The 27,302-nt window shown below is 45.1% G+C and overlaps 1 protein-coding gene across 2 annotated transcripts in view; it reads left to right on the forward strand.

Moving 5' to 3' along the window:
• LOC144826290 (tetratricopeptide repeat protein 24-like) overlaps positions 1-27,302 on the forward strand; it is a 520,525-nt gene that overhangs the window by 88,308 nt on the left and 404,915 nt on the right. The gene's annotated exons all lie outside the window — the stretch shown is intronic.

Genomic DNA, 27,302 nt, shown 5'->3' on the forward strand with positions numbered 1-27,302 from the left:
CCTGATTCCTTTTAGTTGCACAGATCATCAACCCAAACGCAGTTGGATGACGTGCATTCGGTTTATGTTGTGAGAGAGCGATCCCACATATCAGGGTCTCTTCCCACACTGAAGTAATGTAATCCTTTTCCTATGTTCAAAGATCAGACAAAATGGATAGATCCACCGTTTTTGTAACTTCTCTCTAATGAGTACTTCCTTGACAAGGTACATGTCGAATCTCAGGGCAACATAAGTCTCATCTAATGCGGCCAAGGCATATAGGGCTGTCCTTACTGAACTACAAATGACATCAAATTGCCAAATAAATACAATCAAATGGGGTGCTACTGGCTGCTACAACAGGAACTAAGATGGCTTTCTAGGGTTTCTTCTAAAACTGCTGCATGTGGTAGAAAACACCACTGTTAGTATGTGTGTGGCTTGACAATGAATCATGTTTACGATAGTGAGATAGCATTGGTGTTTACATCTTCAAGCCCTATCCACCAGAGCGAGCCATGAGATGCACTAGGGTGCGGCCACTATTGTTCCCCTGATGAAAAAGAGCTTTATAAACACAAGTAAGCTACCCTAGATGTTAAGCCAAGAATACAAGAATGTGTTATTGCAGTTATTTCACATTTCCTCCTGGCATGCCATATTTGACTCCCAGTTTCCCAATTGTAGCTAGACTTTTAGAGCATGCCCTCTTTAGCTTTAGGGTGAGGCAGTGATGATTCCTTCTGATATCTAGCTCACCAGCAGCCTGCAGTGAAGATTTCCTTCTGCAAATTGTCCTGCCCAGGAAGGAGAGGACATTCTGTGGCCATCAACATCACATATGTGGTGTCCCTCTTGGCCCAAGCCGTAATGGACACAATTCAATTTTTTTTTCAATTTATTTTATTATGATTTGGAATTCCGAAGAATTCCACATAACATTACAATAAAACATTAATTCATAAAAAACAGTATTAAAAACCCAAGAGGTTACACCCTGTAATTATCCTACATTACACACAGTACATAATACATTTTTCATTAAACCCATTACTTTAGATACGAATAAATACTGAAATAAACAATTTTCCTAAAATTACCTCCTCCCTAAAGGGACTAATCTCTGTTAATCATTAAATACGTCACTCCGGGGGACTGAAATCTTCTAATCATTATCTAGTGAGGAACACTATTGGCTGACTCCCTAATTTAATGAAGCGATCTAATCTATCTACAATTACATTTGTGCAGCACATAGTTAAGAAATTATGTATAGTTCATCCAATGTACGGTTAACGTTAATCTAAAATATTAATTAAAATCTTATTTTGTAAAATGTTTTTTTTTTTTTTATGGGAGATGAATTTTAAATGAAAATAGCGGCCGTTTTCTATAAAATGCCATGTAAAGTGCCCATGCAATCTACATTATGCTGATGCAATAAAACCTTAATCTTTATCCAGGGCTTATACCTGATTCGACCTTTTTGGCTTTAGCCCAAGATTAATAAACTCAACTACATTTATACAATTGTTATCCAATATACAGGCAGCAGATTAACAAAAGCAAAAGCAATTAAAACATTTCTTATGTCGAGGACAGAAAACAGTGTTAACAGATAATTTTGTAAAGTGCTACTGAAGGTGCAAGTATATTAAGATAAAGTGCTAGTGCATAGATGCCCTAATCCTGGACAGAGCCCAGAATGATTATCTAGCATCAATATAACCAAAATAACTCGGAAGATGCACAAGAAAGTTAAGTAGCAAACAGGATTGTTAAACACACTAATAAATAATTGTTACTTATCGTATGTTACAACGAATTAAAAATGCTTAAAGTGCTCAAAAGTGCTAAAACAAGGGAAGTTATACAAGGTACTACATAATCCACTGATCACCCTACTTATTGACTTCTAATATACATTTAAAAATTCTTTAAAAAAGCAGAAAATCTTAAAACATATCTGTTCTGACGGGGGGTGCAGAAGAAAGTTGCGTGCCTGTTCTTCAGTTGAATTATTATAATGTAGAAAACCATGCCTTAGAAATTTGCGTCGTATTGAACTAAGTGCTGTGCCCACAATCAAAACATGATTAAAATCTTGGATACCACCATTGCATAAATCACAAAGTGTTTCATTTTTGGGGATACCCTCCCAAGCTCCTGTTACTATCCTCAACGGCAACAAATTCATTCTGAAGAGTAGAATCACTCTGCGTACACCATGTTTCAAGTTCCAAAGAACATACGGCTGAGGATTTTTAATAATTGAGCTCTCCGCTATGCAGTCCAGTCTGCCATTCCCTCTGCATATTTTCAGATCTCTTTCTCGTGAGATCACATAAATGGATTTTTTAATTAATTGCTTTAATGCTAATTTGTTTAAAACTGCTGCCCCTACTAAGTCTAAACCAAAAATGCTTAAAGCTTTTAAATAGTTTCTAAAAATTACACTTTTACACAATAAATTATCAAAAATTTCCTTGTGCAATGCTAGCCTTAATAGATTTTCTTGACCATTTATCAAAGCGTCACACCACCTTAAAGACCCTGCCAATGACAAAACATACGTTGAGAGAAGGCCAAATTCGAGCCTAAGAGCCGCGATTAATGCAGCGTGACTCAGGTTACATATTTGACGCCAAATTTTACCTTCCACTTTCTCGAACTTAGCCCACTCACATTCGTCAATTGTTTCACATGCGTAATTCAAGGTCGGCGGAATCTTTATTTTGTACACTGCAATAGTATGTGAAAAATGTATTTTCCCGCATTGCTTATACAAGCGGTTGATTGCCGATGCTTGTGAAATAGCTTTACTTTTGCAGTGATCTAAATGTCTGTTAGCAGAGCACCTATTTGTAAAAAAAATTCCTAAATAAGGATAAAATGTCACTATTTCCATATTTTCATCCCCCAAAAACCATTTCAGATTTGATCTAACCTTACAGCCTTTCTGACTAAAAATCATCACCTTACTCTTAGAAGTGTTTATTTTTAAAAATTATTCATTAGTATACCTGACCAGCTCCGTCAGACGTCTTTGCAACCCGATTGGATTTAGGTCCATGATGATTGCGTCGTCAGCATACAGAAAACAACTTAATTTTAGATCACCCACTTGTGGAGGGTCCCCTTTACTCTCCCCTACCCGGCTTGGAAGGTCATTTATGTAGATTGAGAAGAGTAAAGGGGCCAAGAGGCACCCCTGCTTCAACCCGTTGTGGGTGGTGATTTTCTTTGATAGGCCTTGGGTCCCCCCTAACAGAACTTGAGTCCAGGTAGAAGAGTGGAGAGCGATTGTTACTCTTAACAAATTCCCTGGGATCCCCATCCTTATCAATTTCCTCCACAGCGTCCCCCGATCTACCCTATCAAACGCTGTGGAGAAGTCAATGAAAGCTGTATACAGCGGAAGCCTCCGACCCACAGGATATTTATCTATTAGGGTTTGCAGGACAGAGATGTTGTCTAAGGTGCCACTATTCTTCCGAAAACCAGACTGTTCAAGGGGAATTAGATTATTACTGAATACTCACTCTTGCAGGTGGACAAGGATGCTTTTTGCAAAAAGTTTTCCCGTTGCGTCCAAAAGGGAGATTTGTCTATAGCTTGCAGGAGAATTTTTAAGGCCTTTCTTATATAGAGGTACTATTATACTGCCCTTCCAGGAATTAGGGATATCCCCAAACTTATAACAATGGACGAACAGGGGATGTAACACCTTTGCCCAATCACCACGGTCCTTTTTGCGTCCAAAAGGGAGATTTGTCTATAGCTTGCAGGAGAATTTTTAAGGCCTTTCTTATATAGAGGTACTATTATACTGCCCTTCCAGGAATTAGGGATATCCCCAAACTTATAACAATGGACGAACAGGGGATGTAACACCTTTGCCCAATCACCACGGTCCTTTTTTATTATGGCTACAGGGACATCATCCGGCCCCATTGCCCCGGAGTATCTCGCCCCCTTAATGTATCCCTCAAGTTCGCTCATTATTGGTGCTTCTACCTCTTCTACCGAAAATGTGGACCTATTGAACCCCTCAACCCCAGCATCTATGTTGAAATTAGCAATGTATGTGTACATAAGCTGCGTTCATTTGTGTTCGCTGTACCTCTTGTCGTAAGCAGAATGGATATTGCAAAACACTGACTGTGTTATCCCGCCAGCATAGACCCATGCACACATATATACAACAGCCATTTTAGGTACCATGGTCTCTCTGTTTGCGATCGATCATCAGCCCCTTCCCTGACCCTGCAAGCATCCCCCATGCACCCTGACCGCCCCCGCTCTCACATGAACAAGTCGTGAACCCTCCCCTCCCGCATGACTCTGTCTCTGGGAATCACACCCAGCGCCTGACCAACACCTCCTTTTCTTCCATGAATACCCCTCCTGTTATGACCCCTTCCTCTGAGCCTGATTGTCTGCACGGACCGCTGGTCATCCCTCAGCCTGAGGATACAGTTCATTGCCCACTACTGTATGCACTCGCCCCTCTTCAAAGGGGGCTACTATTGATCATGACCGCCCCACCCCCTGAGATTCGATCAGGCGCACACATTCCAAAGGAATCAGCAGAACACTCAGCTGCGTGACAGCCCCCTCCTATTGTATGGAGGATCAGGGCCCCTACTTTAGCCACGTGTTGGAATATCTTCATACTTCACAATGTCTTGATTGTAATGAAGAATGTCTGTGTGCCATAAACCTGTGTATAAAAGACGAAGCCTCAGAGAAACTTGTTAGAGCACCTCCTGAAGACACTATGCGAGTGTCCGAAATGACAGGCTCTCCTCATGAGAAATAAAACTCTATTCTTGTCTTCCTGCTTCCAGCGCCCGTCTCTTTATTTGGTAATTGTTCAAGATGGAAACTAAGAGGCGTCCTACGCCAGCAGCCTGGGCATCAGGTGCGTTATGGGCTGACTTTTCCACAATTGGCGTCCCAACGCGGGGTCCATCAGCGACATAAGGTCCGGTAAGAGAGGTCCAGACGATGGGGTGAACATCTAAACGATTGGAGTATACCTGCCTTGAGAGGGCCCTCGTCCGGCTGCCGATTGAATGAACTTCACCGATTCTGAACGGACCTCTCTCAAGTGACCTACTGTCCTGACTGGAATCCCACAAGAATGCTGCGATAAAAACATAGAGAAAAGAGGCGCTGGAGAAAGGAAGACGAAGAATTGCCCACATGATCCGGTCCGGGTAAGGTTAAGTAGGACGTCTTTACGTCTGATTGGTAGGATGGCTTTATCCATCTGATTGATTGATTGATTGTTGATATTGGAAACGGTATTTAGATACTGGTATTGTTCATTGATTAGTTCATTTAGCCTCGGTTGCTACTTGAAGTATTGGTTCTCTTGGAGACATTCTCTGTTTGCAAACAGCGACGAATAGGAACGTTCCTCTCTCTTTGCAAATAGTGAAGGATAGGTAATGCAGACTTTTGTCCCCGTTGTAATCCGTCATGCCTATCTTTTCTCCGCATTTGATTGTTTGTTATCGATTTTTATCGATTATTGCTCTTTGAGATATTCCCTGTCTACAAACGGGGAAGAATAGGAATATTCTGCCTCCCTTTGCAGATAGTGAAGGATAGGTAATGCAGACTTTTGTCCCCGCTGTAATCCGTCATGCCTGTTTTTTCTCCCCACTGATTGATTGATTGTCTGGACATTTATTGTTCAAGGAATAGTTCTTTTGAGGCATTCTCTGTTTGCAAATAACGTGGAATAGAAATGTTCTGTCTAGTCTTTGCAAATAAGGAAGGGTAGGTAATGCGGACCTTTGTCCCCCGTTGTAATCTGTCATGCCTATCTACTCCCCACTGATTGGTAAACCAGTTCCACCCGGACCATTTATTGGAGGTAGGTCATCTGGCTCGACCAGGAGGGTACCCCTAATACAAAAGGACAAATATAAAAATGCGGATTAGCCGCTGTATCGTGCTAGCAAATAAAAGAGAAAAATATATATATAAAAATCGTTAGGGAAAAGAAAAGGAATAGAGTGAAATCAGTAGGCCGCTGATGAGATCTCTTTTCAACCTCGCTGAAATGGAAACATAGGGAACAACCCCTCAGGAAATATGAAACTGGTGAGGAAAGCCGAACTTAACGCTATGACTTCGAGACCGCTTGGCTTCGCCACCCACCCCACCCAATTAATGACAAACCTTAGGCGAATAATAGAAAATATACAACACTATAGCGAAGTAACAGGTGAAAACGTTTTATTTTTTTTAACAAACAAAAAAAAACATTCAAAGCAACTATTTACATGACAAACGGCTGCAACGACAAACGAAACCCACAATGCATTTCGCCGTCTGCCTGACGCCGTTCCAGTCCTTCCTTCCCCAAAGTAGCAATGTTGGGCTACTTTGGGCTACTTTCTAGTAGTTTTTGGGCGTTTTAAAGTCTACAAAAACCGTCAGGGGCGGTGGGGTGGAAGGACCACTATGCGAATAGCCCGAAGGCGGCGCCACGCGCCAAGGCCTGTCCCCCGGATGAACCAAGGGACCCGTTCCTGGGGCCGTGGCGAAAAGCGTCCGGCCGCCATCAACCGGAGGCCCAGCCCGAAACGTACTAGGCGCCACTTCTTTAATAATGGCTGCGACAACACTGGGGGGGGGGGTTGTCTTGCACATGCCTCCGACCCCCCCCCCTCGTCCTCATCGCCTGGTCCGGCCATAACAAATGTCAAGCGAGACGCCGTGGGGTGCACCGGGAGGGAGAGGCGACACGAACGAGCCTCTCCCACCTCCCCAGGTGAAGGCTCCCCAGCTGCACCCCAAACGCTCCTCGCACCCGGCAAAGGGTTCGTCCACTGTGGCGATGCTGCGACGCCTCGCCCGACAGGTTGGAGCCCGTCTGCTCATTTGACCCCGCGATTGCCGGTAGCTGCCGAACTCTCAAAATGGCGGTCGACCTTGCAAGAGCGGGCCCAGCATGAAGGAATGGCCCGGTTGCTTGTTGACTCCACCATCATAAAAGTTCTCCTCGACCTTGAAGATTCTATAGGGGCCGCGGGAGTCCCCGACCCCCGCAGATACCCCCGATGGGGAATGACTGCCATAACTGCCAGCGGAACGATGAAAATGTAGCCGCGGGACGTCGGCGCTCCCATTCTGACGCCAGCCTCAATTTGAATGACTAGAATCCTGCAGACTACAGTTCGGATCAGTTCCGGTGAAAACCCAGTATGACCCGGTAGGAAAATTGTTGCCTCCCTCCCCCTTTGACTGATGGTTCAGACCACCGATCCTTTCTTTTGCCCTTTAACGGAACCTTTTTGACTGCCGAAAGAGGCTCTGGGCCAACCACGAGTTAGTGGAGATTTAGACTATGCCTGGATCTGCCTGGATGCACCCAAAATGGCGCCGGTACAAATGAAACTTTCAACTCCTTGTTGTACCCCGATTACTCAGCCTTGGTGTCATGAAATATGCATACAGTTTTTTAAAAAAAAACAATGAATTGATATGGGATGGGTACTGATTATGTGTTCGGACAATGAATTAAAGTGAGATGGGTGCTGGTTGAACATTCGGACAATGAATTGTTGTTAAGTTTGGCGCATCATGACTGTTGAAAGTTCGAATTTCAACACTTATGATACTCGCTCACACTGAAGTTTCGATATGATTTTATTGCACTTGTCGCCACTTTTTTCAATGACCACCGACTCCATTAGGTTTTGCACTAATGAGTACCCCCACATGTACAGTTTTGGCCGGCCCACAGGGTTGTAGGCCCATATTTATGCACCGACATTTTTTATTAAAGATTTTTGGAGAAAAACGTACGTAGTTGTCACGTGTGAATTGGTAAGTCTCGAATAACTGACCACTGTTTCCGATATAACTGAATTACAGGTGAAATGGCTCAGCTCGATTAGTTAAGGGTTAAAAAGTATAGTACGCAGAAATATTGCAAATATGAATGGTCCAGGTTTTTGTTGTATGTACTTTGCACATTTTTGTACAGCCTAAAGCAACCGCTAAAAGACCCTGGAATTCAGTCTATACTTTATATGCTACCTGTATCAGGAAAATTGTGCTAAAATGTCCCTAAGTCGCCCCGAAGGAGTGCCACCTGGCCTCCCTACATACGGTCAGTAATACCACACACCGGCTTCTGATAATCATCTCTCCCACACTAAAAGGTTCATCTGGGCTTAAATGCCGAGTTGGCAAGAACTGCGTTCCGTGGAGATAGACCGAGTATGTAGTAAGTAAAAGCCTTTTCGGGTTTATAATCGCTAATATGTTTTTAAATACTGCCCCCGCCCCCCTTCTTTTACCCTCTTTCTGCAGGTCACTTTGGAACATCGATTAAAAATACGAAAAAGAAAAAGGTGATCTAACGGACGAAGAGACGGGAAAAAGGCGTTCGATTATGGTGCCTACGCACCCCGAATAATACAACCAAAAATAATGTGCACTCATGATTAAGCACTCTACGCTTAACTAAATAGGGAAAGGTTTAAAGAATATTCTTAGGTGAGGTTTACTCTAGTACCCTCCGCTTGGAGGACCAGGAATGTTGTCAGTGTTTGGAAATTACTACGTCCTTTCCGCACCCTCATGGACCGGAAACTCAAAGCTGCCCTATTGTTCCCCCAAACTGACACCCATTGTTGCCTCAGCCTGAAAACACATTAGCCCGACCAGGTTAGTTCTTGACTGGTTGCCAAAGGCGTAAGTGTGTACAACCACAAAGACCAGTAAAGGCAGCCGACAATAAAAGGAAAGAAAAGGGTAAAAAGAGCGTAGGATGCTAAGGATGCGCAGCATACAGGAAGAGATCATTATGGCCAATAACGGTTATATGTCTTGTCTTGGATTTTTGTATATAATACATGTACTGTCTCCCTCACCTGAGTTTGTGTGTACGTAATGTATGGAGCTACGTCATCCCTCTGCCTGTGTCTCCATATTACTTAACCCCTGTTGTTCTGTGTTGTGCGCGCACTGAATGACCCATTATTGTACACGTCTCTCTCTCTCTCTCTCTCTCTCTCTCTCTCTCTTTCTCTCTCCATGTCATACGTGTACCGAGTGGACCATTTAGAGTGCGGTCTCTCTCTCTCTCTCTCTCTCTCTCTCTCTCTCTCTCTCTCTCTCTCTCTCTCTCCCTTTCTCTCTCTCTCTCTCTCCAAAAGCCCCCTGTTCCCTCTTTCCTTGTATGGTGACGTTGTGCCCCCCCGGCACAAAACTTAATTGGGTCTCCTCGAACACAAAAGTGTTCGGCAAAATTGACAGGAACTAAAACGATTGTGACTTACCATATTACTACCTCTCCTTTCTGCAAAACGATAGAACCCGAGTTGGTAATGAAGGAAAGGACAGGTAAGACGACGGATGTCCCCTAATCTGGCCTTTTATAAGGGGACTATAACGTCAATGGCCTTCTGTTTTTCGGTTCGCTAAAAATGCAATTCCCAATGCACAGATTACTTCACTCCTCTGCACTTAAGTGCGGATGTCCAAAGCGCCCCCACTCCTCCCGATTGACCCCAGCTCCCTGTCCAAAGCACCCCCGTTTCCCCCGATTAACCCCAGTTTCATGTCAGCTACCCTCGAAGCGTAATTGATGACTTTGATTAACGGTTGCTCCCCAAGAAAAGCATGTTTTACATCTGCCCCCTCCCCCTTCTTCATGACGATAACGCCCCTGCTTACAAGAGTTAGCCGACCCCGGAGGGAAATGTAAGATTGTCGATACTTGGGTTAAAGGGAAGGACGAGTCCCTACATAAGGACTCGATTTTGAGTTTGATATAATACACTGTGTATAAAGGTCCAATTTCTCTCCACATACGTCACGAATGAACGCCAAACAGGTTTATGAATTCAATGGTAATGCCCTCCTACATACTCCATAAATAATGACTTCTGACTGTGACCGATGAACTTATCCCCCACCTATATAGGATTGGGGACGGAATTGAGATGTATAAATGTCTTCTCCTGCCAGTCTTTCTAAAACTTGTTTTTACCCATTCAAAGATACAATCACCGGAGGAGAGAAGCTGGACGTGACGCACAGCCTGACCACAGATCATGAAGCACGTGTGACCGCGACCAAAGGTGGAGCCACCGAGCAACGAGACGCGGGACGAGGCACCACTCCCAAACTCGGCAGATTAAGGAATAAAGGGCTGCCTTGAAGCCCTCGATTTGCTGCCCCACTCGTGCCTGAAGTCCCCGTCCTTTTTGAGCCCGACCGATGGGCCTGCCTGCTCGATTATCCTTTGCTCCTTTTGGTCCCTTGATGTGCTCAAAGATCTGATCCCACTCCGCCCTCTCTTCCCTTGATTATTCAACAACATCACCCTTTTCGCATAAACTTTTGACTATGGAATAAGGTTTTGCCACGGAAAAAGAAAGACACGCAGGTGCCCAGCATGAGGTACCCCTAAGACAATGAGTTAAGAAACAGGACTGTGATCTAACAGCAGAGGACTGATCGCACCCTGCAACGTGTAAGGATGAATCCGAGCTGGACCTATAGCTCCACCGCCGGTGCTCAACAGCGCCAACAAAAGAAGACGGACTCCGTTAAAAAGACATTGAGACGAAACCCCCTTCCTGAACTTTCTACTCACCCCCTTGACCAAATTGCTTGTATCAACTCGAACTCCTCCCTCAGCCATTTTGTATTGCTTTCTAAAATGTTTCATCGATCACTCATGCATTTAGTTTTCCAAAGGTCTCTTATAGCACTGACAAGACCCGAAGGTATCAGAGCTCTTTCTACTGTATTTTGATGTCAGCGGAGAGAAAAGTCAGAACATGATTCTATAATTTGTCTGAACGTTTTTCTTGATTAACCCCGACTAAAGTATAATATCGATCTCTAGACTTGTATGAAGAACCCAACAAATGTAAATTAACATGTATTGCATTCTGCCTATCGTATCGACTATATAGAATTGAACTTGCTTATGTAAAAAAAGCGGCGACTGTTGAAATTAGCAATGTATGTGTACATAAGCGGCGTTCATTTGTGTTCGCTGTACCTCTTGTCGTAAGCAGAATGGATATTGCAAAACACTGACTGTGTTATCCAGCCAGCATAGACCCATGCACACATATATACAACAGCCATTTTAGGTACCATGGTCTCTCTGTTTGCGATCGATCATCAGCCCCTTCCCTGACCCTGCAAGCATCCCCCATGCACCCTGACCGCCCCCGCTCTCACATGAACAAGTCGTGAACCCTCCCCCCGCATGACTCTGTCTCTGGGAATCACACCCAGCGCCTGACCAACACCTCCTTTTCTTCCATGAATACCCCTCCTGTTATGACCCCTTCCTCTGAGCCTGATTGTCTGCACGGACCGCTGGTCATCCCTCAGCCTGAGGATACAGTTCATTGCCCACTACTGTATGCACTCGCCCCTCTTCAAAGGGGGCTACTATTGATCATGACCGCCCCACCCCCTGAGATTCGATCAGGCGCACACATTCCAAAGGAATCAGCAGAACACTCAGCTGCGTGACAGCCCCCTCCTATTGTATGGAGGATCAGGGCCCCTACTGTAGCCACGTGTTGGAATATCTTCATACTTCACAATGTCTTGATTGTAATGAAGAATGTCTGTGTGCCATAAACCTGTGTATAAAAGACGAAGCCTCAGAGAAACTTGTTAGAGCACCTCCTGAAGACACTATGCGAGTGTCCGAAATGACAGGCTCTCCTCATGAGAAATAAAACTCTATTCTTGTCTTCCTGCTTCCAGCGCCCGTCTCTTTATTTGGTAATTGTTCAAGATGGAAACTAAGAGGCGTCCTACGTCAGCAGCCTGGGCATCAGGTGCGTTATGGGCTGACTTTTCCACATCTATTGGATTGGGGGCATACAATAGGGATATGTAGGTAGACCATTCAGATTCAGAGATCAACATGGGCTGAGATTTTACTCTACTGTCACAGTATTTGGCAATCAATGCCCAGTACAGTTTCCTGCCACTGCAAAGAACCACTAAAGCTACAACGAATGATATGAAACTTTGCCATATTTGATGCCTTCTTTACAGACTGATAATCCGTGCCTAGGTTTCCACTGATTACCGTCCAACCAGTGATAAGTGAAGAAACATCTTTCTCCATGAAGAGAGGTGATGTTTCCAGACTTCACCCAGTCAAACATTTAGTTAGCCTGGTCAGCCGACGTTTACGCTATTCAGATACATGCGTGTATGACGAAAAATATGAGATTCACAACATATGCTGCATTTTAGTTCTGTTGCACTGGCTGATTTTGGTTGCCTTTTTTTAAGCTATATTTAATTTCAAAAGTCACCGACAAAAATGTTTACTGTCCAACAATTTGGTCATACATTGTGAGTCACTGCGAAATGTTTAAGTATTTCTGGGCAGATTTACAAGACCCTTGCGCCATCGGTGCATCACTTTTTGTGTCCTACTGGTGGCACATTTTACTGCACCATATTTACAAGGGCAGGAAAAGCCACCCCGCATGACTTTTTCTGTCCTTGTAAATATGCAGGCCCCTTTTCACTGAGCACCTTGGGTGAAAGGGGTGTTCCATGGGTGTTGCTGTGAGTGTTCCCATGCAACACCTATGGAACCAGACATATTTGGTAAACAACCATTACCACAAATCTTTATCCCGCATACCATCACCCCGCATACCTTGACAACGCATCTACCGACTCCGCAATGCAATTAAAACGCATGGCATTACATTTTATATGCTTTTACCACGCATGCTTTTACAACGAATTTCGTTGTAAATGCATGAATAGTAAAAGCATATGTTTTTTTAGTGTAAGTATAGGGTTTGGTGTTGGGGTGTAGCGGTATATGTTATGGGGGTTCTGGGGTCATTTTAGTGTTATGTGTATGTTTGGGTTTTGGGGTGCAGGGGTATTTTTAGAGTTGGTTTAGGTTTTGGGGTGCTGGGGTAATTTTAGGGGTCAGGGTGGGTTAGGGTTTTGGGGTGTAGGGGGTATTTATAGGATTCAGGGTGCGTTTAAGGTTTTGGGATGCAAGGGTATTTTTGGGGTTCAGGGTGCGTTCAAGGTTTAGGGATCAAGGGGTATTTTTGGGGTTCAGGGTGCGTTTAGGTTTAGGGGTGCTGGGGTAATTTTAGGGATCAAGGTGGGATAGGGTTTTGGGGTGCAAGGATACTTTTTGGATTCAGGGTGCATTTAGGCTTTGGGGTGCTGGGGTAATTTTAGGGATCAGGGTGTAGGGGTAATTTTAGGGTTCAGGGTGTCTTTTGGTTTTGAGGTACTTGGGTATTTTTAGGGGTCAGGGTGGGTTAGGGTTTAGGGGGTATTTTTAGGGTTCAGGGTGCGTTTAAGGTTTGGGGGTGCAAGGGTATTTTTGGGGTCCAGGGTGCGTTTAAGTTTTTGGGGGCAGGGGTATTTTTGGGGTTCAAGGTGCATTTTGGTTTAGGGGTGCAGGGGTAATTTTGGGGATCAAGGTGGGTTAGGATTTTGGGGTGCGGGGGTATTTTTGGGGTTCAGGGTGCGTTTAGGTTTTGGGGTGCTGGGGTAATTTTGGGGTTCAGGGTGCATTTGAGTTTTGGGGTGTAGGGGGAATTTTTAGGGTTCAGGGTGTGTTTAGGGTTTCGGGGTGCAGGGGTATTTTGGGGGTTCAGGGTGCATTTATGTTTTGGGGTGTAGGGGTAATTTTGGGGGTCAGGGTGGGTTAGGATTTTAGGGTGCAGGGGTATTTTTGGGGTTCATGGTGCATTTAGGTTTTGGGGTGCCGGGGTAATTTTGGGGTTCAGGGTGCATTTGGGTTTTGGGGTGTAGGGGGGATTTTTAGGGTTTAGGGTGCGTTTAGGGTTTTGGGGTGCAGGGGTATTTTTTGAATTCAGGGTGTGTTTAGGTTTTGGAGTGCAGGGGTATTTTTGGGGTTCAGGGTGTGTTCAAGGTTTTGGGGAGCAAGCATTTTTTTGGGGTTCCGGGTGCATTTAGGTTTTGGGGTGCAGGAGTAATTTTGGTGTTCAGGGTGGATTAGGGTTTTGAGGTGTAGGGGGAATTTTAAGGGTTCAGGGTGCGTTTAGGGTTTTGGGGTGCAGGGTATTTTGGGGATTCAGGGTGCGTTTAGGTTTTAGCGTGCAGGGGTATTTTTGGAGTTCAGGGTGCGTTTAAGGTTTTGGGGTGCAGGGGTATTTTTGGGGTTCAGTGTGCATTTAGGTTTTGGGGTGCAGGGGTAGTTTTGGGGATCAGGGTGGGTTAAGGTTTCGAGGTGTAGGGGGAATTTTAAGGGTTCAGGGTGCATTTAGGGTTTTGGGGTGCAGGGGTAGTTTTGGGGTTCAGCGTGCATTTAGTTTTGAGGTACAGGGGTATTTTTGGGGTTCAGGGTGTGTTTAGATTTTGGGGTGCAGGGGTATTTTTGGGGTACATGGTTCATTTAAGGTTTTGGGGTGTAGGGGTAATTTTAAGGGTCAGGGTGGTTTAGTGTTTTGAGGTGTAGGGTGAATTTTTAGGGTTCAGGGTGCGTTTAAGGTTTTGGGGTTCAGGGTGCGTTAGGGTTTTGGGGTGGCGGTGTATTCTTTGGGGTTCAGGGTGGGCTTAGTTTTTTTAGAGATATATATATATATATATATTCACTGAAAAAACCATAGGTTTCACACAAGTTATAGTTAGCTGGAAGTTTTACTCGCATAAAACCATTGAAATTCCCACGTTATAGTTAGTTGGACTCACTATAACTTGCGCGTGCAATGCACTGCTGATGACGTCACCTATTACATCACTCATGACATGGTCAGTGACATCACTCATGACATGATTTTAGGGTGCAGGGGTATTTTTGGGGTTCATGGTGCATTTAGGTTTTGGGGTGCCATGGTAATTTTGGGGTTCAGGGTGCATTTGGGTTTTGGGGTGTAGGGGGGATTTTTAGGGTTTAGGGTGCGTTTAGGGTTTTGGGGTGCAGGGGTATTTTTTGAATTCAGGGTGTGTTTAGGTTTTGGAGTGCAGGGGTATTTTTGGGGTTCAGGGTGTGTTCAAGGTTTTGGGGAGCAAGCATTTTTTTGGGGTTCCGGGTGCATTTAGGTTTTGGGGTGCAGGAGTAATTTTGGTGTTCAGGGTGGATTAGGGTTTTGAGGTGTAGGGGGAATTTTAAGGGTTCAGGGTGCGTTTAGGGTTTTGGGGTGCAGGGTATTTTGGGGATTCAGGGTGCGTTTAGGTTTTAGCGTGCAGGGGTATTTTTGGAGTTCAGGGTGCGTTTAAGGTTTTGGGGTGCAGGGGTATTTTTGGGGTTCAGTGTGCATTTAGGTTTTGGGGTGCAGGGGTAGTTTTGGGGATCAGGGTGGGTTAAGGTTTCGAGGTGTAGGGGGAATTTTAAGGGTTCAGGGTGCATTTAGGGTTTTGGGGTGCAGGGGTAGTTTTGGGGTTCAGCGTGCATTTAGTTTTGAGGTACAGGGGTATTTTTGGGGTTCAGGGTGTGTTTAGATTTTGGGGTGCAGGGGTATTTTTGGGGTACATGGTTCATTTAAGGTTTTGGGGTGTAGGGGTAATTTTAGGGGTCAGGGTGGTTTAGTGTTTTGAGGTGTAGGGTGAATTTTTAGGGTTCAGGGTGCGTTTAAGGTTTTGGGGTTCAGGGTGCGTTAGGGTTTTGGGGTGGCGGTGTATTCTTTGGGGTTCAGGGTGGGTTTAGTTTTTTTAGAGATATATATATATATATATATATTCACTGAAAAAACCATAGGTTTCACACAAGTTATAGTTAGCTGGAAGTTTTACTCGCATAAAACCATTGAAATTCCCACGTTATAGTTAGTTGGACTCACTATAACTTGCGCGTGCAATGCACTGCTGATGACGTCACCTATTACATCACTCATGACATGGTCAGTGACATCACTCATGACATCACTGATATATATATATATATATATATATATATATATATCAACACACGCTCGCTTATTTTTGAAGAAAGCAGACGGCACTCCAAACTGGTGGTATGTTGACAAATTTAATAGCAGACCCCCTACCCCATAGAAAGACAAACGCGTTTCGCCGTAAAACTAGAAAAATAAAAGGCAGTGTATGTGTCAGTTGTTGTATATAAATAAGTATACATAAGACACAATGATTGTGTGAGTGACTGTATGGATAACTGTATACTTGTAATAATGATTTTATAATTCACTAAGTATGACTTACTATCTAAATGAATAGAAGAAGTGGTGTTTTGCTAAGTAAATATGTAAGTATGATCCATTGTTTGCATAAGTGAGTAGGATGACTTCATATGTGAATAGGATGCGTGCTGTTGTTTAATGTCGATATAGATGTATAAGTATTTTTGATAGTGTTCTATTGTTCATTGACAGCATGTATGAGTGAATCCATAGGTAAGTGATTAGATGTGTGTATACATCTATGAATCACTGAGTGGATTTTTAGATACTTGTATTGCTGTGACAATGGATTTAAATATGATATTCTGTATTTTACAAACAGTGATGAAAAATTGTAATAGTGTATGAAAAGGTGTATGTGATTGTCACGTGGATGATGTCTTCAGTGATGTCATCAGTGATGTCATTTGAGATGTCATCAGTGATGTCACTGACCATGTCATGAATGATCTAATATGTGACATCATCAGCAGTGGATTGCGGGTGCGCGAAATATAGTTAGTACAACTAACTATATAGGAGCAATTTCATTGGTTTTGTATGAGTAAAATGTCCAGCTAACTATAACACCACTAAAACCTATAGTTTTTTGAGTGAATTTCAAAGGTTTTTTAAAAACTAATTCCTAACTATATAACTCCTGAAACCTATGATTTTTTCAGTGAATATATATATATATATATGTAAAGCACTTTTACACAGTTTATGACTTCAGAAACGCATGCATTTGCGTTGTAAAGGCATGTGTGGTAAAGTCATATGAGGAGTGAAAGTTTGAGGGGTAATGGTATCACGGAGCAATTGCATTTTCGTTGTGAAAAATGCGGAGTAATGGTATGCGGGATGAAAGTATGCGGGATAACGTCATATATTCGACATATTTCCATATTTATGAGGAATCGTAAATCTGGAAATGCGTGTAAATGCTACGCCTCCCCTGGGGAGGCATAGGGAGGCAAAACGAGGAGAAATGTATTCATTTCTCCTCGTTTTCTTTTCCTCTTTCTATGCGTGCTGCATTCTGCAGTACACATAGAAAGAGGGAATCACCTCTAATGATTGTTTTTTTTAACACATTTTATTTAATAAATGAGAAATGGATTCTACAGAAATAGTCATTTTGTTTTTCTTGTATCAAAATTACAGAGCACGTATCAGACATAGGGTCTGTGCCAATCGTTCCTTGTGCCATAAGATTCAAAGGTCTCACTCTCCTTTAGCATTATTGCTGAGACATCAGTAGGTATGCAATGTAAATCAATTCAATACAAAGTTGTGCATATTTACAATTAACCAAAGGAACTAGTTCAAACACCTTTCCCCTCCCACCCTAACCCTCCCATCCCCTCTCCTGGTCAGACCCCTGTTAACTTTCACATTAATCGAAGAGGTTCTTATAGATGTATCATTCTAGGGAATGTACTTTCCGTAACAAGGCCATTATTTGTTCGGGTCTCAGGGCCTAGAGGTTAGGTAATACATGGTATCCTCGCATGCTATGGGGTCAGGGTAACCTGTGGAGGAGACAAATCAAGCGTTTCCAACTCAACTAACATAGCCTTCCATTCCATTGAAATGGACTGCTTCCTCTGCCCTGTCTTCCTCCCTACGAAGAGCTGCACCCTCCGCCCTTCCCCAATGAACCAAGTCAGTTTGCCAGGTAGACATCGCCGGGCATCTGGGGGACTTCCACCTCACTATAATAGCTCTTATCGCCAAGATGAGTGACAAATCTAAAAACTTTAACCGCACCTTCTGTACCCGTGAGCGTGTACGGAGGCCTACAAGGCAATTCAGGGCTTCATTCGGGACCGGGAGTTGTGTCACAACATGTAGCGCATGGCGGACTCCTCCCCAGTAGTCTCGTAAGCAGGGGCAGGACCATAGCATATGGATAAAATCCGCCTCTTCTCCTCTACAGTGAGGGCAACAATAGCAGGAGTCCGGAAACATGCGATGTATTCTATGAGGGGTGAGTTATGATCTATGAAGGACCATTGTCTGGATACATTTTAATTTCGCATTACGCAATACTTTTCTGTGGTGTTCCAGCATACATTTCCATGCTTTGTCTGTAATCTCCATGCTAGAGTTCTCGAACCAGTGTGCTCTAAAAGTAGTAAGTGTAATCGCTGCATGTGCCCGAACTCCGGTATATAACCTTCGCACCAAATGTCCCCCAGGACCCATGTAGTATAAGAGATGTACCAAGTTGTGTTGTGGGGGTTCATTTCTGTGTGGAGCCCACGTGGTTCCTTCTAACATAATGTGCCACAGTAGCATGTAATAAGTATAGGCATGGTGAAGCACCCGTGGCCTGTGCAAAGGAGTCATGATCTAGCATGGTGCCGTCGCCGAAGAACGCACCTACGTCCTCTTCTCCTCTGTCGGTCCAGTCCTGTATTTTGGCCCTCGTCAGTCTTCCCTTTGGTGTAGGGATAGCTAAGATGGGAATGTTCGTGGCATACGGGACCGCTGTAGCTGTATATAATAGGGCCTTTTTCCAACAAAGTAGGGCAATCTTCAGTAGAGGAGGGCAGTCTGGAGAAATTTTAACCTTCGGCAATTGTAAAGAATGTAGCTCGCCCCGGTCTAACCTCTGTGGTGTGAACCCAATCTCCTGTAGGTTTCTACATACAGTCCAGGAGGATAACCATTGGAGCTGGCTTGCATAGTAGTAACTTCTAAAGTCAGGAACTCCCAGGCCCCAATTGTGCGTCTCCAGCTGGATCTTCCGGAGCCTTATTAGTCTGCTGCCAGTACCCCAAATGAGATTCACCAATATAGTGTTCAATATGTTAAAATTGGATTGTGAGAGAATCACAGGCAAATTCACGAAATAGTATAGTAAACGGGGCAACATCACCATTTTGGAGATGGCAACTCATCCCATCACCGATGGTAGAGAGGACCAGAACCCTACACTAGCACGGAGACCTGTTATCGCCCAGAGGATGTTACCCACAATTTGATCCGTCTGCGTCCTATAGACGTGAATGCCTAAGTAGTTAAAGGTGGTGGGAGTTACCAGTAAGGTGTAAGTGCCAAATTGCAGGTGGGTTAGATGTGGTGTCTCATGAAAGAAGAAGCTTGTCGAATTCTCAGGGATTATGGCAGGCCAGACAGGCGTTCAAAAGTGGCAAATATATTAGGGATAGGGGCATTATCAGCCGTCAGGTCCCGTAAGTATAAGAGTATGTCATCCGCATAGATGGAAATTAGATGGTGTATCCCATCAATGGGAATGCGAAGCCGGGTCGCTGACTTTCGAAGAGCTATAGCTAAAGGTTCCAACGCGAGCACAAACAATAGGGGGGGCAATGGGCATTCCTGCCTTGTGCCTATGTGAACAGTATATTGGTCTGATATGTGGTGACCCATGCGAGCTCTGGCCGTAGGGGATGTATATAATAGGCGAACCCATTTGAGATATGTGTCTGGGAAGCCAAACCATCTCAATGCCGCGAACATGAAATCCCAAGATAGGTAGTAAAATGCCTGCCTAAGAAGGTCTAGTGCTATGCACCCTGCGTGTTGATAAGCTTGTGGGGTGGCCTTCATTACATAAGGTAGCCGTCGGGTGTTTAGGGAGGTGTTGCGATTTGGTAGGAAGCCGCACTGGTCACCGTGAATAAGCGTATTAAGGAATGGTTGTATGAGATTAGCAAGGACCTTTCTGAGAATTTTATATTCAGTGGATAACAGGGAGAGGGGTCTATAATTAGACATCTCTAGGCTATCTCGTCCTGGTTTGGGTTTGGATGTGACTAATGCTTGCATGGTGGAATCTGGCAGGTGGCCAGCCTCAAAGCCTGTATACAGTCTCCAGCACTGGTACCAAGGACTCAGAGTAAGTATGGTAAAACTCTATAGGGAGTCCATCAATCTCAGGCGTCTTGTTACGATTTAAACCCTTAATTGCAGCACAGATTTCCTGTTAAGTTATGGGGCCATCGATGTCTTTTTGGGTGTCGTCAGGCAGTATTGGGAAGGGGAGATCCTGTAGAAACTCTGTGTTGGAGGAACCTGAAACTGGGTCAGGGGCTGTATAGAGTGTTGCAAGGTGATCATGAAAGGCTGTATTTATTTTGTTTTGTGTGTGGACTAAGTGTCCTACTGGTGTACGTATTCTAGATATAATTGGCGGGTCTGGTCTGTCCCTGACCATGGATACTGAAGAATAGAAAGAATATTCCTTGTGGGTGGAATAAAGGCATTGCCACGCATCAGAGAGTGTCTAGCCTGTCGCCCAGGTTGTGAATTGCTCAGCCAGTTTCCTGGCATTTGTACCATGTAGGGGTGGATGCGATCTACCGAGGCCAGCGTCCAGTACAGCATTCCAATCCCCTCCCAATATCCAGGGGATACCATCCCAGTCCGCTAGTACTGTACCCAGCCTACTCAAAAATTGGTCTTGTTCATAATTAGGGGCGTAGATGCTGCAGAGGACCATCAGGGAGCCATTAAGGGTGCCTTTCACTAGAATGTACCAACCCTGGTCATCTACCCGGCGCTCTAGCTCGAGAAATGGGACCGTGTGTCGTATCCAAATGGTCGCCCCCCCTAGCGAAAGCAAAATAGATACTAGAATACATATGTCCCCTCCATTTTTTGTGCATCTTCTGCGTTTCAGACTCAATTAAATGGGATTCCTGAAGGACCGCTATTTGTGTGTTATGTCGGAGGAGATATGCATGAATACGGTGTCTTTTCTGGGTGGCTCCCAATCCCCATACATTCCATGTAATTAGGTTGTACGGACCTATGGTGTTAGCATTCCCAGGCATGTTGCTATGTTTAGTGTGGAGCTCCCGCATATGTGGAGCCGGTAAAGCTGGCCTGACCAGGACTCCCCCTTCCCCAAAACCCTAACAAAACTTGGCACAGTGCCGAAACCGCACTGGGCCCAACAGTGGTGTACAGGTAGTACATAACAGATAACGGTGCATAGGGAGGTAGCTAACCTCAGATCTGATCATGATCACAGAAGAGACTGTAACTCGGCGGCTCTACGGTGCCCCATCCACGGGGGAGTGTGTGATCAGGTGTGTCAGGACAGTGTTAAAATCATAAAAGCATTCTGGAGCCCTCCCAAAATAGCATAAACCCCGGAAGTACAGGGGTGCAATATTTACATCAATAACACACACAACTGGAGGCCTGTACGTCAGGAATCTGAACATATTAGATTATCAGTGTTCATGCAAATCGTCACGAATAAAAGGATACAACAGTCTCTCAGGCACAAAGTCTGTGTCAGCTGCAGGGGCCGTTATCGCTGTATCGATCTCAGGTATCTTTGAATCTTCGTCTGTGTTCAATTATCAATTATATCATCGGCCGCCCTAGGTGTGATCGTGGCGAATAGATTTATGCTGTGTTCGGAGTCGGAATGAAGAGTACTGTCCTCTGAATTAGTAGAAATTATGTTCGAGTCGTCGCGGAATGCACCAGCAGTTGCAACCGCTCCTTCTTGGTCTTGCTGCTGTTGTTCTCGCGATAGGCCAGCACCTACTTTACCTCGGTGTGGATTCTGGGAACGATGAGAGGTCTGTTTCTGGAGTCCTGTGAGGAGAAGTTTGGGTGGCTGATTTGGCTAGAGCCAATGCACATCACCTCCATCCATTCTTCGGCATCTGCTGGGCTTTCAAAAAAGTGGGTCTTTTTATCATGAATAATTTTCAGCCGGGTTGGGTATAAAGTGCGTATTTGAGTTGTGCCTTCTGAAGTTTTTTCTTTACTGCCTGGTAGGATGATCTCTGTCTCTGTACCAGGACGGTGTAATCAGGGTACAATGATGTACGATGATTCTCGAACTGGATCGGTGCCTTTTCCCTTGCCTTCCGTAGAAAGACGTCACGGTCTCTATATTTGAGGATTTTCACGATCAGTGGGCGGGGAGGCACGCCAGGTCTTGGTTGCCCTGTCGGGATTCTATGGGCCCGTTCCATGCAAAAGTACGGAGACAGCCCCTCAGATGCCACATGGTCTCTGAACCATGTTTCCATAAAGTCTGCTGCCTTACTCCCTTTGCTGCGTTCCGGCAGGCCAATGACACGTATATTATTGCGCCTGTTTCTGCCTTCCGCGTCCTTCACCCGTTCCATAAGCGTTGTCATCTGCTGCTGTAGTTGTTGTAAGGTAGACAAATGTTCCGTAACTCTAGGGGTGAGATCCTCGATAGATTGGGCGTGATCCTTGACTGTATCAGCCAGCTTACTGTGGTACACTCTTAGTAGTGTTAGTCCTGTGGTGAGAGTACCCATCTGCAGTTCCATCGCCGTTCTAGAGTCCCGGATCTCCTTAAGAATGAGGCCCAGTTTATCAAGTAGTCCCTCTGTATGCCCAGTAGATGCTGTCCCAGGCGAGGTGGGCCAGCTAGTGTGATCCGTCATAACAGGAAAGGGGTCAGGTCCTTGCTGTCCCTCCAGCGTCTTCGCCCGTACCCTGCCCATGATGCAAAGTGTCTACCAGGCTCAGTGCTATGCTATCTCCAAGGCGCAGTCCAGGAGGACGTCAGCAGCGTCTCGGATCATGATATGGTGCCGGTTCGTTGCCTCTCAGCGTATGTCTGCTGTGTAAATCCAGGTGGAGTCAAGGGGTTTGGCCCAAATGGACAGTGGCGTCCCAAGGTCTATAAATATGACCTCCGACCTGTGCCCACCAGCATGGTCTTTTCTACCCAGTAGTTGCTTTGCACAGCACTGTGGGGGCCCACTGTACCTACTGCACTGACCGTGCTATCCTGTCTCTTGGAGTGTAAATGCAGTCTGTTGTAGAAGAACGTGTCCTATGTTGCTGTATCTCAGTAAGAGGTGGTGCTGTAAGTGGCAGAGGTCCTGAGTAGGAGAAGCTTTGTATCGTGAGTGAAGCAGGGAGAAGGAGTCCCAGCACTGGTTCCGAAATGTGCGGCAGGGACTTAGGTTCACCCTCGGGGGTATTAGATGGTCATCTATATCCTCCCAGATCCAGTCAGCCTGTGGTCATTAGAGGGTATATCCAGGTACAACTCCTAGTGCAAGAGGCTCAGGGACATATTATAAGAAGGAACCTGGGACCATGTCATTTCACCAGGCACTTCTCTGTTCTCCAGTAGGGCAGTTAGGTAATTCGCCACTTCTTTCAAGTTGTACGCCCCCCCCCCTCGGGGGCGGCCCGGCCTGTAGGCTGCGGGTTCGTCCCTCACAGTCCTCCGGTTGATACCTGTGACATGCCCGGTTCTCGGTGGCGTGAAAAGCACAAGGAAGATAGGACGGGGCCCGATCTCGGGGATTCCACCCTTTTTAGCCCCAGATCGAGTCTGTGAGCCCAGCACGCCTGAGTGTTCGCGCTGCGTATAGGCCTCCCCATAACCACTGCCACAATCAGGCCTGCCTCCTTTCCGATTGCTCCGCATGGGCTCCCAGGCCCCCCGCAAGGCACAGATCCAGGGGGTAGAGGGTGTGGGTCGGCACGGGACCCCGTGGCTCCCCCACTCACTGCACTGGTCCCTGCCGACCCCCTCTTGTCCGACGATGCTCCGCACCTGCTGTGGCGGCTAGTCAGGGTGATTCGTCGATGTATCCATCCTTTGAAGGCAGGTACGGAGCCGATGGGGCACTGTCGGTTGATGCCGAAAAAAGGGGGGGAAGGGGGCTCCCGAGCCAAGGGGGGAAGGTCCTGAGCGAGATCGCGCTCAGATGTCAGTGGAGCGCGCGGGCTCCCGCTTCACGCCAGGCCCCGGCCTCCGCTCGAGTCTAGCGGTCGCTAGGCCCCAACCCGCAGCTGCAGCTTAGGGTCGTCTTCAGAGTCGGGAAGAGTACTCATCCGTGTCAGGTGGCTCCAGCGTTCCTACAGGTATGTCCCCGAACTATTGATGTTCGTGGGACAGCACAGGATAAGTTTGTTCCCCCGGGGAGGGTCCGGAGCTCTACCAAGCTGCGACCGCCTTTTAGACGGCCAGCCACGCCCCATCTAATGATTGTTTATGTACAGGAAGCGTTCCCTTCCTGCACATAAACAATCATTGAAACAATGAAGTTTTTCAACTTCTATGTGTGCTAATGCACCACACATAGAAGTTGGGAAACAGCATTTCAGATTGTTTTTGTACAGGAAGGGGACTCTTCCTGAACAAAAACAATCTTCTCACAACGCAGGCATCCTTGCACCATGGTGCAAGGGTGTCTGCGCTGGCGCATGGCAGCAGTTTGTGCACAAGTGCAAGGGGAAGCACAGAGATGCAACATATCATTGTAAATATGTTGCATTCCTGTGCTTTGAAAGTAACTCAGTGCGGCGCAGCCAAATGGCTTGCATTCTGCACCGACTTTCTTGTCAATATGCCCCTTCTTTATTTATAGTTTTTCCCAAGTGCAAGGGAAAATAGAACAAAAATCTGTGAAACTTAACATGAAGTAGAAGGCATTTGAAAGCAAGCAACATCATGTTAAAAAGCACTGGCAAAGTCAGTGCATATTGCTTAAACTGTAAATGATAGCCTGTTGGAGTTGCCAGTGCTTCTTTTGAAAATGTTTGTGTCTGCTGAAACACTATAAACACCCCTTTGGGGAAGTCTGTCTTTCTGAGCATACCATGGCACTTTAAACTAATTCATGATTTTCCCTTCAAAACTGACAGTACAAGTTAGAGTTTAATGGGAGCATTTTTTGGGTGAACATTTCCCAACTATACTACAGGAGCTTTAAGTATGATGGGAGGGCTGCAGCTATGGCGGGGGTGCTGCTTCACCTGCACCAGCCTCCTGGTAGCCAGCTGGCTGACTTCTAAGTGAAGTCTTTAGTCTCAAGCCCTTCACAGGCTGACTTTCAACTCGGTGCTTAAATTGTAACAAAATAAGTGCTGGGGCTCTTGTCAGGAGGCCACTTCAGCTTACACCACAGATTTCCGCTGCCAATGATACTAACAGCAGAACTACTAACCATCACACTCCTACAAGTATGACAGATCGGACTATTCCAGCCCTGTAATAATGGCTTGGGCGACCAGTAATAGTCATTTTTAACGTATATTGAATTAATTCTTGACTGTTCTAGTGGTCATCTCTAAATAAGCCAGACAGCGCCACCTTGTGGCAAACTGTCACAAGTACCGGTGTTGACAGTTAAGTGCTGGTGCAGTGCACTGGAGACCACCGGCTCAAATTAAGCACTGCTTCAACTCTTGCTCCTCTTTGTGAGTCATAGGCTTTTTAAATGTCTCTTTTGTTAATCCCCCCAGTTATGCATGATTTCACATAGTGCTCTTTATTTCTATTATATGCAGATTTTGGCTTCACCTCCTTGCCAATAGGGAGGCTAATTAGTAGCACAGGTTCATGTTCTCCAAGCATCTTTGGTTTCTCGAAAATTCCAATTCATGGTCAAGGACCTTTAGGACAAGTTGCAACCAGTTTGTAACTCTATGTCAGAGCTGTGACTGGTACTCTGAAAATGTGAATATATATAAAACTATGACATGTGGTCAGTTGTACATTTTTCTAGGTTTTCAGTTCGGAAATGTTGCCAATATGTTGTGCTCAAGACTATAGTTTTCGCCAAAAGGCAAAAAACTGGAGAAAGCCGATGTTACTCTGTTTCTGCACTATTAACATAATGAGGACTTGACTGAATTATTTTGTTTTGTTTCTAACAAGTGATAGATGTAGGCAGGCCCATTTACTATGTTTTTATTAGTAATGCAGCATACATTCTGCAAAATCATGTTGATCCAGTTCTCAACGAAGGTTATTCATAGAAAAGTTTTGTTCTTGTTTACAAAGTATTATATTAGAAAATCATGTATAATTAAAAGATATTTCATGGTGTGGAGACATGTAAGTCAAGACATTTGAGTAACTTTACAATTGAATTTTGAGAATAGGCCAATGTAGAAAAGGTACTCAAATGTGTGAGGGTAAATATAGTGCTAGTAAATCTAAATGTGCAGATTTATGTTTTTGAATAGGCCACTTTATCTCGATTTTATGCTCCACTTCAAAGTTTGTATAATCTAGGTAGATATTATCACGAATGTCTCTTTTTCGGCATTGTTGTTAATTCCCTGTATGTCTCTTGTGCTATAAGCAGGACTACTTAAATTATGCGATTATAAATTATTTTCTAGGTGCTAGAAATTGGGTTTCTAATTGGCTAGGATATACAGCTAAGCCAGGCAGAATCCACCACTCTAGTCAGTGTAAGGGAGTTACACACCCGAGATAACCCCGGCTCACCCCCCCCCCCAGTAGCCTGATAGAGCAATCAGACTTATCCCAGAGGCAATATGTAAGGCGTTTGCACAACAAACACACACCTGTGACACACTAAATACACCACAAAAGAGTCTCCACACAACGTTATATAAAAATATCACATATATTGTATATACACACAGACCACAATCACGTAAATCACAAATCACTTTGCCAACTAGGCAATTGACATAACATTACAGGTAGTGCAATAAAGTAACTACTTATAGGTTGCACAATTCATAAGAACACAATTACTGTGCATATTCCACAAATTCTGAAGTATTACTCGCTATCCTTACAATGCAATGCAAAAACGATGTATATCAAAACATTCAGGGCAGGTAATGAAGCATGTAATGAAGAGAGTACATGAATCACCATACTTCACATAAGACCATAGAATACAGCCCCCCTGCACTCCTACTACAGGCTATACGGTACTGCAAGGTCCCAAGTGGGTCCCAGAGGCACTGGGGTGCCTATTATGACAGTTACGGTACTTGCAGTGAGATCCCACCCTGGACGTCACCTCGGGTATTACAATTCCAACTAGGGGCATCTTGACTGGAACCCCAGACCCGCATCACTCCCGGGATTCTCTGCAGAGGATTCACCCTCCCAGAATGCAGGATAAGTGGGGGTAAGCAACATAGGCCGCAGAATCCTCCTGAGCACCTACTCAAGGTAACATGGTAGATTCATGAGCACTCGAGTGCCAGAGAAATACGGCCCCTTGGGATGAAAAAGCCTTGAGGCCAACACAGAGCAAAGGCAGTGTGCCCGCCTTGGTCCCTCTGGACCGGTACGGCAACTGGAGCACTTTCGGACACCCCTGCCAACTTCGTAACTTGTAGCAGACCAGAGACCTCTCCGTGATCTCTACTTCCTGAAAGGTAGAACACAGGGGGCTGCCCACAGTGGGTAAG

The sequence above is a fragment of the Lissotriton helveticus genome, chromosome 3_2, assembly GCF_964261635.1.
Source record: "Lissotriton helveticus chromosome 3_2, aLisHel1.1, whole genome shotgun sequence".
Taxonomy (NCBI): domain Eukaryota; kingdom Metazoa; phylum Chordata; class Amphibia; order Caudata; family Salamandridae; genus Lissotriton; species Lissotriton helveticus.